This window comes from Podarcis gaigeae (genome assembly GCF_964106915.1).
Source record: "Podarcis gaigeae genome assembly, chromosome: 4".
NCBI classification, from domain to species: domain Eukaryota; kingdom Metazoa; phylum Chordata; class Lepidosauria; order Squamata; family Lacertidae; genus Podarcis; species Podarcis gaigeae.
Window position 1 is genome coordinate 77,685,045 of NC_139677.1, and position 14,670 is coordinate 77,699,714.

Consider the following 14,670-nt stretch of genomic DNA (forward strand, 5'->3'; position numbering starts at 1 on the left):
GATTTGGAAGGATATGATAATGTTTTTGGATGGCATGCATACTTGTGGTACGGTAAGGACAAAGCACATAAGGCGTTTAAAAATCATATTGTCAGGAAAGCATTGTTTAATGTCTGGGTCAGATATAAAGATTTCTTGGAGAATAAAACCCCGAGGTGGCTCTCACCTATGGAGGCAAAAGCCTTGAAAAAATCTAATATGGGATTGAATTGGCCAAAATATTGGGAAATATTGGAACAGGAGGGGGACAAACTGAAATTGCAGAGCTATGAGAAACTTAAAGATAAGGTGCAGGATTGGTTACATTATTTCCAAGTAAGAGAGGCCTATAATTCGGACAGGAAAAATGGTTTCCAGGTGGAAAAATCGAAGTTGGAAGCAGAATTGTTAGAACCCAGTGCTAAGGTATTGTCAAGAATGTATAATCTGCTGTTGAAATGGAATACTGTGGACGAAACGGTTAAATCTGCTATGATAAAATGGGCACAAGATAATGGTCATAACATTATGTTAGCTGACTGGGAATGGTTGTGGACCACCGGCATGAAATTTACGGCATGTAATGCCTTAAGAGAGAATATTATGAAAATGATTTACAGGTGGTACATGACCCCAGTCAAGCTAGCAAAAATCTATCATTTGCCCGATAATAAATGTTGGAAATGTAAAGAAACGGAAGGAACATTCTTTCACCTTTGGTTGGCCTGCCCAAGAATGAAGGCCTTCTGGGAAATGATCTATAATGAACTGAAAAAAGTATTTAAGTATACTTTCCTAAAGAAACCAGAGGCCTTTCTCCTGGGCATGGTCAGCCAATTGGTGCCAAAGAAGGATAGAACCTTTTTTATGTATGCCACAGCAGCAGCAAGAATACTCATCGCAAAGCACTGGAAGACACAAGATCTACCCACTCTGGAAGAATGGCAGATGCAAGTAATAGACTATATGGAACTGGCAGAAATGACCGGCAGAATCCGAGATCAAGGAGAAGAGCAGGTGGAAGAGGACTGGAAGAAGTTTAAAGTTTACCTACAAAAATATTGTAAAATTTATGAATGCTAAGGGCATTGTAAATGAAATGAAGGGGTTCTAGTGATTAAGATAAATAAGAGTATAAAGGGAAGAATAAAGGATGAATTTGAATAATAAATGATTTTGCTGAATTAATTTTTAAAGTGGAATACAAGAAAGGAAGGCGGGTGGAAGTAAGGAAAATAAGATTTGGAAGGGTATTAATTTGAAAGAGAGCTTTTTTATGCTAAATTTTCTTTTTTCTGTTTTTCTTTTTTCTGTTTTTCTGTTTGTATTTTTGATGTGTGTTGTTTGATGTTTTTGTGATTTTAGTTAATTTTTTATTGGTTGTTAACTTTTGTAAAATCTAATAAAAATATGATTTTATAAAACAAAACGAAAGAAGGGGGTGAGGGCACAAGGCGCACAGCACTCGTGTGGGACGGCTCTCCCTGACGCTGTCTCTGATCGCGCGGCCTGGTTGCAGGAGCTCAAAACAAACAATTAGAGAGAAGCAAATGCACATATTTCGAGTGAAAAACGGGAGTTAAGACTGCTAATGGAAGTGACCTCTGTGAAGTGGAGTGACGGGTTGGATTCAGCAGGCTAATATAACAAGAAGATACATCAAAGGGTCAGTATGTCGGAACGGGACGGAATGGGGGGGCTTTTTTTTTATCTTATGAGATTATCTAACAATCCTCCCCCCAAGAAGAATTGTTGCAATTACTGATTATAAGCGGGATGATTAAGAACTGTGTGGAAATGAATTACGAAACAAAGACATGGCTTGTGTAATATCTGGAAAGGAATGAAAGGCCTTTGGACACAGTTATAAAAAGAGTCTCGTTAAGAAGCAGGCCTGGCTGAAGGTTTTACGATCGAGGGGGAGGAGACCATTATTTCGGACTGTGAGTTTGACCTGGCAGAACCCCCTAAGAAGATTGAGGAGAGACTGACAGGCCTGCAAAGATCAACAGGCAGACTTTAAGAATGTTTTGTACAGAAGTGTTGAAATGGCGTCTGTCTGACTGAATATGGCTCTTGGAGGAATGGAAAATTCACACAGGATATAACGACGTTTGTTTTTAACCCACTTGTGGACACTATCAGAGGTCACAAAGAAAGGAATATATGATAACAACAAAAAGATGAGGAAAATAATAAAGTGAAGATTGGACAGAACTGTGAATATTATTTGGACAGAACTGTGAATATTATTTGGACAGAACTGTGAATATTAAAGCAGCAGCAAGAGAGATGTTTGGATCCCTTTCGGAGCTTGAAGCATGGGTACCCCCAACAAAAAAATAAAAATTTGGCTTTGTAATTTGGAATTAATGTGATTTGATTGGTTTGTTAATAAAAATATATATTTAAAAAAAATACAGTAATGCATCAAGCATTAAAAGCTTCCCTAAACAGGACTGCCTTCAGATGTCTTCTAAAAGTCTGGTAGTTGTTGTTCTCTTTGACATCTAGTGGGAGGGCGTTTCACAGGGTGGGTGCCACTACTGAGAAGACCCTCTGCCTGGTTCCCTGTAACTTGGCTTCTCGCAGAAGGACCTTGGCTCTGGACCTCAGTGTCCGGGTAAAGAAATTCATAGACGGTAAGGCTATTGAAAACTAGTAGCTATACTGGCTGTGCTCTCCGCTGCTGGAGGCAGCATGCTTTAGAATACCCAGTCCTGAGAACTGCAGGTGGGCAGAATGCTGTTGCACTCAGCTTCTGCTTGTGAGCTTCCCATGGGCATCTGGGTGGCCACTGTGAGAATAGGATAGTAGACTTAATGGGCCTTCGGCCTGATCTAGCAGGCTCTTCTTATGCTCTTAAATTATTAACATCAGTGCGCAGACCAATTTGCCCTCCTCAGTGACCTCTTTGGTCGTTAATTGTTGCATGTTGTTGCTGTCAATGAGCACCTGTTGATCTTCCTCCTCTGTTGATAACCTGATCAGTACTAGCTGACATCTGATGTGAAGGGTCAGAGAGTAAGACCTTTACTGATTAGAGAGCTCCAAAAATAAAGCAGCATGTCCATAACCTTTCATGTATCCGGGGATGAAGGAAGCAGAACTGTATATGCAGCCCAGGCAGCTGGGTTCAGGAGAGCCATCCTATTCCCATAGCAACATCAATTTGTGGGGTGTATAAACAATCCTCTCTTTATCTCCATCTCTCTTTGTGTGTGTGCTTGATGACACCCAACTCTAAAGCTATGAATAATCTCCATTCACAGCTCCATGAGGATGTTGAACAATATTAGTGGAAACATGAGCCCAGGGAGCTGATATTGCCTCTCCAATGACCACCTTCTAAACCCTGTCAGATAGAAAAGAGCAACTCCATTGGAATGAAGTTTGCAAGATACCTGCCAGATACCCAATGCTATCCAAAGAATGTTATGGTCTAGAGCAGTCATTGACAACCAGGGGCTTTCTAGATGTTTTACAGTGAGGCATCTGATCAAGGCCTGTATTTTAAAATGAGCTTAAAGATTTGCAAATGTTTTTATGCCAGGCAGAAAACCAGCTGGCTAAGGACTTTGGCAGATGTTTATCCTCCTGGACAAGGGCCCCCCTGATTTATAGCAGGAGCCAAAATTCTCAAAGTTGTAAAAGGGAATTACAGGCTGGGAGCAAAGGTTACTGACCCTACAGAATACAATCAAGCTGCAAAAACACTAATTAAGAGTTGGTAAATAGTAGGATTTATTGTTTAACAGAAAATAATACCATGTGCCTCCCATTAGAGACTTTAGCCACATTTTCCTAAGGTTAAAGGGCAAGAGCTAATGGGAAAAGCAGCTGGCCAGGAAAGGGGGGTGTAAACTGAAGAAGTTTTACTTTGAAAATGTCTTTTCTTCTAAAAAGCTATCTATGTTAATGTATGAGATTTGTTGGCTTAAATGTAATTATGCAAAGGATTTAGAAAGTAAGAAATGTTAGATTCTTGTTAGATTCTTATTTCATTGCTGGCGTGTGAGAATGTGAACCCAAGATCTCTGTTTAAGACAATGTAAGACAGATTGAGCCATCTGTTTTAGCCATCTATTTTGGAATGGTGGGGCAACAAGGGCAAAAGGTGATCTGGTAATTAAGGTGCCTTGTTGAGGCAAATGTAAGATATATGGCTACTTGTTTGCCATTTATGAATAGAAGGAAATATAGCTCTTTGTCTCCCATAAAAGGTAATAGGAAATGGGTGTATCTTTTATGATTGGTTCTAGCAAACAGCCAATAGGAATTTCAACCAGGCTGATTGGACAGAGGCTAAAGGTGGAGCAAGGGGGCTGGGCTGAGGAAATATAAGTGCTGACCATCAGGGCTGGAGTGGACAGAGCTTTGGTAACCATATACCACTGTGCCTATCATTTATTTGTCTGACAAATAAATTATTATTTTAATTTCTCTATTGCTGCGTTGAATATTTCATTCCAGCTAAGCATTAACCACAAGCAGGGTGCTACAACAGTACAACTCCCATCAGCCCCAACCAGCAGAGCACAACAGCTGGAAGGCCCCAAGGATGTTGAACACTGGCCTAGAGCACTGAAAGCCACCAACAAGTCCAGCAGATTCAACAAGGAAATAGGTACTAATCACCTGGACTACTAAAGCCATCTTCTGTTATGGGCATTGTCAGTTAAGTATATACCAAATTTCAGATTCATATTTATTATCTAAGTACCTTAACAGATCCATAAGTTATGCCAAACCATATTAATATATATTCTGTGCTAGTAAATAAATATTGCATCCTACAAATATAGATATATTCTTGGATGCCAGTCAAAGTCTCCCCTCTGCCAATTCATGTATCAAAATGTGTGCCTCCAAACTGTCACTCGTCACATGTTCTCTCCCCCCCCCTTCTTTTTCGTTTTAAAATATGTTCACAGTTGCCACTAGAAGCTCCCTTTTCCAAATCTGAGGATTCTTTTTTAAGGTATAGCCCACATTCCTGCATACAATATCCTATAGTCAGCTTACTGTTGCATTCTGTTTGCATTCTGGCTAATACCATGAAAGAAAATGCACACTCCAAAATCCACCGTTGTATATGCCCATGGCCAAAATACAAGAGAGGCATGTTTTGTTGCAGCTGAGGCATCTAGTTGTGCTGATGTAGGTGTACCATGATGTTCCTCCCAGCTGTCATTCCTCCTCTGCTTACTGGTTACTGTCTGTCGGGATTGACAGAATGCTGTGTGAGATAGTAAGTCTGCAGGCTTGAGTTTGCTAGCTGATGCAACTGGCTGATGCAATCAGTCCACAATACTTGTTCTGGATCAGAATGACTCAGCAGTAATGTGCTGTCAATTGATTGGCTGTCATCAGTTTAAAAGGGAAACCTGCCCAGCAGTAAGTGGGGTGCTGTAGAGGAGTATGGTCAGAGAGAGAGAGAGAGAGAGAGAGAGTTAGAGGTCTTCCTATTTGCCTTAAGGTGCAGCCAGGTACTCTGTTTGACTATATGAACTGCTTGTGTATTATAGCCTGTAGATATTTGTATATATAGCTCACAATAAATATACTGCACTGAAGAACCTGGAACTCTGAGCATTTATGCTAAAAGCGCCACGGAGAATTTGCGACACTGTCTGTACACATATAGAAATTAATGGCCATAGCTAAGTCATGTGTATTCTTTCGTTCTATTATAATTTAGTTGAGAATCCTGCCTCACAGGAGGTTGGACTCAATGATCCTTAGGATCTCTTCTAACTCTACAGTTCTATTATTTAAATGAGTCTACTTGAGTAACAGTTAAACAAGATGTTGTAGACTTAGCTACTATTAAGTGAGTTTCACCACTCCATATGAAGGTGCAACATTTGGTAATAATAATGATCAACTGGGTGCATTTCCTGCTTGCGGGGTCCCCATGGACTTTGGCAGGGATTTTCTTGTGTCCTTGCAGGTTGCGGTACTGCAAGTCCTTGATGTTAGTAAAATAAGAAAAACTCATTTGATGGTAGTTTTAAGAAATCTTAAATGGGGTTGGAAATTGCTTAAAATCTTATACATTTCTTACACAAAAGCCAAAAGACTGAAAGTCAAAATGTAAGTTTTGTTTGCTATGTTTTTATCCCAGCCTTCATTGAAGTAGGAATGCTTGAGGATTTCATTCAATCCACATTTTTAAGCAAAGTGATCTGATTCACACTTCCTGAATGAATATGTTTGTTGGAGTGCAGTTATGCTTTTGTATGTTGCCAACAGCAACAGTTCTTTTAGTGGATCTAAATGCAATAGCCAAACCATGAGTGAAGGATAGCAAATGTTTATTATAACTTGATTACAGACAGAATAAGGAATGCTTGTACCCCTTCAGTCACTCAGAACATCAGTGGAAGGACTCTATAGCAGCTGGTATGTAGCACTTTCACAGGTCTTGGTCTACGCTGAAGTTCATGGAGGAGAACTTCCTTTTAGATCTTGCAAACATAAGCATTTTCAGAGACTAGATGAAAAGAAACCTTTGTTGGCATACATCTGTGTCTAGAGACAATGGAAGAATGTGCCATCGGGGGTAAAGTCAAACCATTGGAGAGTTACAGCACCTACTACTTTGGCTGTAGAAACTAATACAGGAGAGACATGTTTTATTGCAGCTTGGGCAGATAGAGTCTGATTTTGCTGCTACAGGTGCACCACTGCATTTCTACTCCTTGTGCTTCACCTTAATAGGGAAGGCATTTGAGGATGAACAATCATACTGGATATGTTCTCATGAAAGGACACAATCATCTTGTGGAGCTTAGGTGGGCATCTTATCTTGCAGCTAAGCAGTGTGAAGGGTTCTTTTCAGCTGATGAAAGTCCTATTTCAGGTCTATGAAGGTGATGTACAGGGGGGCACCTCTGCTCTAGGCCTTGCTCCGTTAACAGTTGGTCATGAAACTCTGCCAAGAGCTGCCTGTGACTAAGCAGTAGGTAAGAAATTAGCCACCCCATTAGCAGGTGACTGGACATGAGATAAGAAATGTGACTGGCTAATTGAAGGGTTCTAGACCCCAAAAAGAATGTCTTGACACTAGAAGAGTTATCACTGTACACTACTAATTCCTCAGAATACAAAGGCACTCCCATTCCCATTACACTTATAAGAAATTTGAGAAACAATTGTTGTCTCAAAAATGTACTAAAATCCATGTTTTAGGGAGAAATTCATGGACATGATGCATACAAGAAGTAATGCATTTTTTCACATGGACTTAAAAGGAAAAGAATTCACAAACTGACGAAGAAACAGGATGGAATGATGCTATGAATGAACACATGTGAAACTGGCATGGACCAGAAACACACTGCTCTGTCAATCTCTAACTCTAAGGACATCAGGGCAGTGTATGTGGTTCCCCTCCCCATTTTCTCCTCACAACACCCGGGGGGGGGGGTGGTGTCTGGTGCTATGTCACTCAGTGAGCATCATATCTGAGCTGGAATTTAAACCAGGTCTTCTCAGGGTTAGTCCAGGGAGATAATCCAGTAGATGCCTATTTGGAACAATGTACCAGTGTGTTCATTGAGGGTACCTCTCAGGTGGCTATTTATACACAAATGCACCTTGCCACCACATCACACTGGCTTTGATGCAGTATACATGCGCAGGGATAATGTTTTTGTTGCTGAACATGGAATATGTTTTATTGAAACAGCATGTTTAGGAGTTCTTCTCTTATTACCTGTGTTGAGTAACCAAAAACACTTGAAATTATGACACATCAAAAAACAAAAACACCTGGAAAAAAATTCTTTCATGTTGTTGTTCTTGTGTTGTTTTCTTTAAGTCTAAAGATTTCAAAGAATGTTTGAGTGGTTCTGCTCCAGGAAGCATTGCCTTGGAAACTGTTGCCTGCTTGCTTGCTCACTGAGTAGCAAAGACAATGAAACAAAAGCAATATCATAAGAGATGAAGCCAAGCAAATTCTGTTACATAAACATAGTAAAAGGTGAAGCCAAGGTCTGGGCTGCACCCCTTCCCCCTCTTCAAAACTAAGCAATACATTTCACATAACATTTCAAATGGATGTGGTAATTGCACAGAATAAATGTGTTAATTTAGCATGCCTGATTTGTACAATTTCCAACAGGTGTTTCCATCCTTGATCCTGCCAAGAACCAATGGCAGCGAAGCAAGGGGCAGTCAAAGGGGTTTTTACTTAACATATTGCTTATTTAATTTTAGTAGGGATAGTAGTAGGGGTGGAAGAGAACTGCCATTTGGTTTCCCTTTAAAGGTGACTCTGATTAAATTAGCCCTTTCCAGAACAATAAGAGAACCAGAACATGGGAATCCTGTGAAATTCTCAGTTATCTTATTTCTGATGCCATTCTCCAACTGGCCAGTGCTTACAAAAATGCATGTATTATGGGAAAGTTTGAATAGAAATGAGCATACTAGTGAAAATAACATACAAAAATAGATTTTTAAATACACTTACTTGTAAAAATGTGCAAAATAGTAGGGAAAAAAACCTGTGTGGAAATATTTGTTTGTTAGGAGAAATTTGTGCTAATATGTTCATGAATTGTCATGATGATTAAGATAATAAAAATATTTCCTCTTTTTGCACTCAAGTAAAATGTGTACTCACTTTCTGATTCCACTGCTGGTTTAATTTTTAGTTTCCCTCTCCCCAGCTTGGTTATCCATGTAGTTAATGTTATTTACCTATTTAATGCTAATCTAAATTATTGTTTTGGGAGGAAAAGTATTGTTTGTAAGATGCTAAATACAGTTCACTTGACACCTTATCTGAAGGGAGAAAAACATTTTCTCAAGAAAAATGGAAAAACTACTCTAGGAAGAACTGGCAGTGACATCATGAAAATTCCTTGGTGACATCACACTCAAAGCTATGCATGTGTCTCAAAACGCTGGGAGTGATGAAGGAAACTTGAGCAATCTGATTAGCAAGGAGGCTGGGAAAACCATTGCTAAAAACTAGAAGATGTAGCAGGAATGCTGATTTTAAAGGAAATCAATCCCTGGTTTGCTGCGGAATCATGCAAGAGGCATGGAAAACTTCTTGATCCAAATTTGAAGATTCTATTGGAAATGATTTGCATCACATTAAAATTATTAAAATTTCAGTTGCACTGCAGTAAACAATGTTCATTTCCAGCATCTGTCCATTGTTGTTGTTGTTAGATTTGTTAGCCCCTAGTCACCAAAAGGTCACCAGCTGATTTACAATACATTTAAAAAGATAAATTGCATAATTAAACATAATTACATTGTACCATGAACAGAGTCATACAAAACAAAAGGCATGCAATTTCATCATTCATTCACACACACAAACACACACACCTCCATAACAACAGTGGGAAACTTTCATAGCACACTAACAGCATCATCTCAGTTCCTTAAAAACCAAAGGAAATCTTTACCTGGTGGGCAAGTGGTACCTGCACTAAAATGTTGCCTTGTGGAATGTGTACAGTTCCATTCAGTCACACCCTGCTACTTCTCTGTGTTGCTCCAATTCTATCCCCTTCCACCTGCTTTTGCATTTCTCTCTGTCCTCAGCAGTCATCATTCTGTGGCCATTGAGCATGTCTATTCTCAGTCAGTTGTTTCTGAGGTTCCTTCATCCTTGCGTTCTCCCCCCTCCCCCCCAAAAAAAATATGATGATGGTGATGAAAATACAAACATGCAAGTTATTTTTATTTTTGCATGTCTTTCTTCAATCCTTGAGGTTCTCACAAACGTGCTGATAACCCCAGTGCATGGGTGAATCCATTTCGGCAATGTAAGGAACTACACTCACCTCTGAATGTTGGAAATAGAGGGAAATGCTTTATTCTGTTCTGCTGCATTATATAAAAGTTGGCATATGGAAATGAGAAAGTGTGTGTTTGGGAGGGTGTTCTTTTCTCTTTTCCCCTCTGTCCTTTTTGTAATCCCCAGGTCTGAAGCTCAAGGGAAGGCATGTTTCTCTGGGATTTCTGGGAAATCGTCTCTTTATTTTGCAGCGCAGGTAAGCTGAGAAGTTAACAGATGGCCAGAGAGTGATGGGGACTGCTGAATGGAACTGTCTACAGATGGTGCACTAACTCCCTTTGAAGCTGTCCGTGGGTTGCATGACAGCCCAATATGGTTGTGGACTTCAAAATACGTGTATTCCCACACAACCCTGATGTCATTATGACATTTCTCTTCTCGAGGAAGAAGGTGTGTGTGTGTGTGTGTGTGTGTGTGTGTGCATGTTGTGTGTGTATTCAGGATGGGAGGAAGGATGGCCAGATGGATAAACATAAATAGAAATAGGAAAAACACAGAACACACAAAAGAAAATAGCTTGATATCTGTAGCTGGGATTCCGTCCGCAGACAAATTTTCTCACATTGTTCAGCGGCACCATTTTAGTGACTGGAGAGAGGAGTCACAGCAAGAGTCAAGGACCTATATTTGAGTTGCAAAAAAGCAGCACATTTTTAAAAGCACTTGTTGTTCTTGTTGCTTAATTGTCATAATCTTCAGAAGTAGATATGCTCCTCAGGAATAATTGGATGTAATCTGAAACGTGGCTGAAGTGATTTCCTTCCACCCTTTCTTTCAGGTCTTTGGTCTCATCCTGAACAATGGACAGTTTTTAAGAGAAAAACCCACTGCATTTTCCTTGGAGTGGTTCTCTCTGCTTTTCTTCAATGTCAAACTAGACTAGTTCTAACATGCACAGGGTTGTTGTTTTCAATAGCCACTACAGGGGGATGGCAATCTAGAGAGAGACGACGATGATGAATGACTGAATGAATGAATGATTATGACTTATTAGTAACTTTCTACCCAAGCTTTGCAGTGTGGGCATTTGAGGCTTCGATTCTAAATCCAGATTCAAAGCCTTAGAAATAGTGCAGAAAAAAATTCTTTGGAAACTTTATTCCATCCCTTTGGGAATCTCTGAAGCTCTCTTATGCACAGAACTGAGGTGGCCAACAATCAAGGCAACAGGTGACTGCACCCTGCTAAATTACATCAGATGAACTGCAGCTCTGTAAACTGCACGTTTTCCTGCTTTGTCTTATTTGGAATGGGGGTAATAACCAATATTGGAAGTCTATACAACAAAACCTATAAGTCAGTCCTTGGTTCAGGCCCCAATATATCCAGGTAGGGCTGGGAATGTCCCCTGCCTGTAAGCCCTGAGACCCCTACCAGTCAACAGTGTGTGGACAACACACTGGGCTAGATTGGCAGGTGAGCTGCCTCAGTATAAGGCAACCGCCTATATTCATACAAAGCTGGGGGGGGGGGAAGTATTCAAAAAAATTAAATACCATGTGCGACCAAAAAACAACAACACCATTTTAAAAATCAAAATCAACAAAGATACATGGAAACAAGACTTGCAATCCCAAAGTTGAAACTGAGAGGTCCAGACTTCCTGAGTGACGCTGCCAACTCTTCAGGTGCCGCATAAGTAGCGGCATCCAAAAGGTAAGAAGAAAAACACTGGTACAAATCAGACTTAAATACGAGTATTCTTTCCCCAGCAATATCCAAAGCAAATGTAGATATAGCAAAGGAAGGAGTGAAGCAAACCAACCCCCCACCAACCTTTCTTTCTGACACAGCAGTGAAAGTGTGAGATTTAAATAGATAAGTCTAGGAGCTGTGGGGAAGGGAAAGATTCAGGGAGTAAAATGAATTGCTGTATCTGCAGGAAGAGAAAAGATGTATCAGACGGTATGTGTATTTTATGCATAATATTATTCTTCACACTGGCTTTTGTTCTCTCCCTCCAGGCTCCATGGGCTTCTCGGTTCATCCATCTAGCTTCAATAGGGAGATACATCTCTCAGCTCTTTTCTCCATGACACAGTTAACCTGGTATAGCAGGAGATTCTTCTTTGCTCAGAAGCTTATATGTAAGTTGGTTGATAGGCTAGGGACATTCAGAGCTCTCTGTCCTGGAGGAAAAATTCTTATCCAGTTATTTCAGGGGCACAATTCAAGGTGCAGATGTTAAAATTTGGAAGTTCAAAACTAGGGATGGGGAACCTGCAGCCTCCAAGGTGTGGTTGGACTACAGTTCCAATCATCCCTGACGACTGGCCATGCTGGTTGGGGCTCATAGGAGTTGGAGTCCAGCAGCATCCAATCTAATAAAGGAAATGAATGGAATGACATTTCTCAGGAGTATGAATGAACCATGGAAGATTGCTCTTTTGCAGGATTAGAAGTGTATAGAACTTTTGGAGGGGTCCTGCACAAGAAGCAAAACACTACCAGGTTCCCCATCCCTATCATCTGACTGGGGCAACCCAGTAGATATTGGGGTACAAATAATATCATCATCATTGTCATCATCATCATCCTAAACAGAGTACCCATGGAATTATGGGGGCAGATGGCTGACAGCATGCAACACCTCGGCTAACCCTGACTCCCCATATGCAACCTGGCCAGGCTCAAGCGGGGGGGGGGGGGGGCTGTGTGTTAATATGCAACTGGACAACTTGGGCCCAGGATACTGTAAGTACCACCTGAGCCCTTATATCCTAGCTCAATCACTAAGATCATCTGTAGGAGTGCTGTTCATTGCTCTCTCTCCCCCTCCAAAAGTCTGTCTGGCCTCAGCTAGAAGACAGGCATTTATCACCATCCTACTGCCTCCAAGACAGCAGGTAGAATATGGCCATTGAGAATACTCCATTAATGTGCACAATCCTCTTTTCAATGTTAAAGGGAGTAAAGTCTGCAGTGTTTGCATTAAGACTCTGTTCAGTGTAAGAATTCATTTGGCACTGATATTTTGCTCCGTCTTCTAGTTATTTATTCTGCATGTTACTCCTTCTACAAATACAGGGTGGTATCCAACTAAACAGCTACGCTAGCTCAACAACACATTATTCATTGTGCTAGCATAAATTCATCAGCATTTGAGTGTGAATGTCTTCTAATAAATGTAAGTTTATGTGTTCTTTTGACTAATGTACACATTTGCAAGCAATATTCTCTAATATGTGTGTGTAATTTTCACTAACATTTTCATTTCTATGCACACTTGCCCCCAGTACATTGATTTCTGAAAACATTTGATTAGAGAACAAAATGTGGATACATGTGAGTTTTGAAGGATAGCTCTGTTTAGGTTTGCATTCTGATTCAGAAAGCACAAATTTGATAATATTCACCTTTAAATCCATTGAATTCTCCTCTGCCCCACCTCAAAATGAAGCAAACCACCCTGTGCCACCCACTTGCTCATTCTGCTGTTTAGGGTCCTGGACATCTATCCCCAAGTTCCTTTCCTGACAGCACCACTGGCCTTCTCTGCTTTAAAGGAAAGGAGGAGTTTGAAGTTTCTGCAGAAAAGCAAACAGCGGCATTTTTATGCTGTTCACAAGAAAACATTGATTTTCCTTAATCTGGTTGGGGAGAAAAAGATATTCACATGCTTGAAAGAATGATGTTTCCCTGAAGAGCCAAGTGTATGTGCTATGAAGGCTTGATTGAAGCACATAAAAGGTATCATGTACCCCAAGCAAACTTCACACCTGAGCTGAAAGTGATCAATTTTGCTTAAGGTTGCACACACACACAGAGAGAGAGCAAAGTATATCAGCATCGCCAACAGAGCTGCAACAAAACTACCATCAAGCTGTTATTTTAGTATCCATCTGCAAAGAGATTTCATCTGACGTGGCTTTGGATGTGAGATCAGAAAACCCAAGTTATGCCTGCTGAATACCCTTCTGAAGAAAAGATGGTCAGCTGAAAGGAGAGGTAACTGGAGTCCATAAACTTTCAGTGGTGTGATAATTTACCTCTAGGCATATACACCCCAAAGAGAATGCAAAAGGTATTTTTCAGGCTGAGACAAAAATGAGAAATGCTTCCAGAGTTAGGGAACAAAGAAAAACAGGTCAGCCATGACAGAATTCATGGATCTGAATTGTGCTTTTCAACTTTAAAAAAGTTTCCTCCCCTTCTTTAAAAATATGCATAATCCATCAAAGAACCTTTAGCTGACCGCACGTGGGACGCAGGTGGCGCTGTGGGTTAAAGCCTCAGTGCCTAGGACTTGCCGATCGAAAGGTCGGCGGTTTGAATCCCTGCGGCGGGGTGCGCTCCCACTGCTCGGTCCCAGCGCCTGCCAACCTAGCAGTTCGAAAGCACCTCCAGGTGCAAGTAGATAAATAGGGACCGCTTACCAGCGGGAAGGTAAACGGCGTTTCTTTGTGCGGCTCTGGCTCGCCAGAGCAGCAATGTCACGCTGGCCACGTGACCCGGAAGTGTCTTCGGACAGCGCTGGCCCCCGGCCTCTTGAGTGAGATGGGCGCACAACCCCAGAGTCTGTCAAGACTGGCCCGTACGGGCAGGGGTACCTTTACCTTTACCTTTATTGAAAGGCACAACAGATGATAGCCTAATGGTAAAGCCCAATTCATGCATGTTATGCTAGCTACTTGAAATTGGAAGTGTGCAAGAGAGCTTTTCAACATCAGTAGCTGTTGTGTGTTGTGGCACAGTCAACTTCAGCCAATATTTTTGCCTGGCTCCAAAGTGCCCCTGAATTCCTCATCACTAGCCACTTTTCAGTCAGTGGTGGCTGGTGCCTATTGGAACAGGTAGGATTGAAGATAGGGCAGCCAGTGTAGGTGGAGCCAGAGCCAAGACAGGTAAGGTAAAGGGTAAAGGGA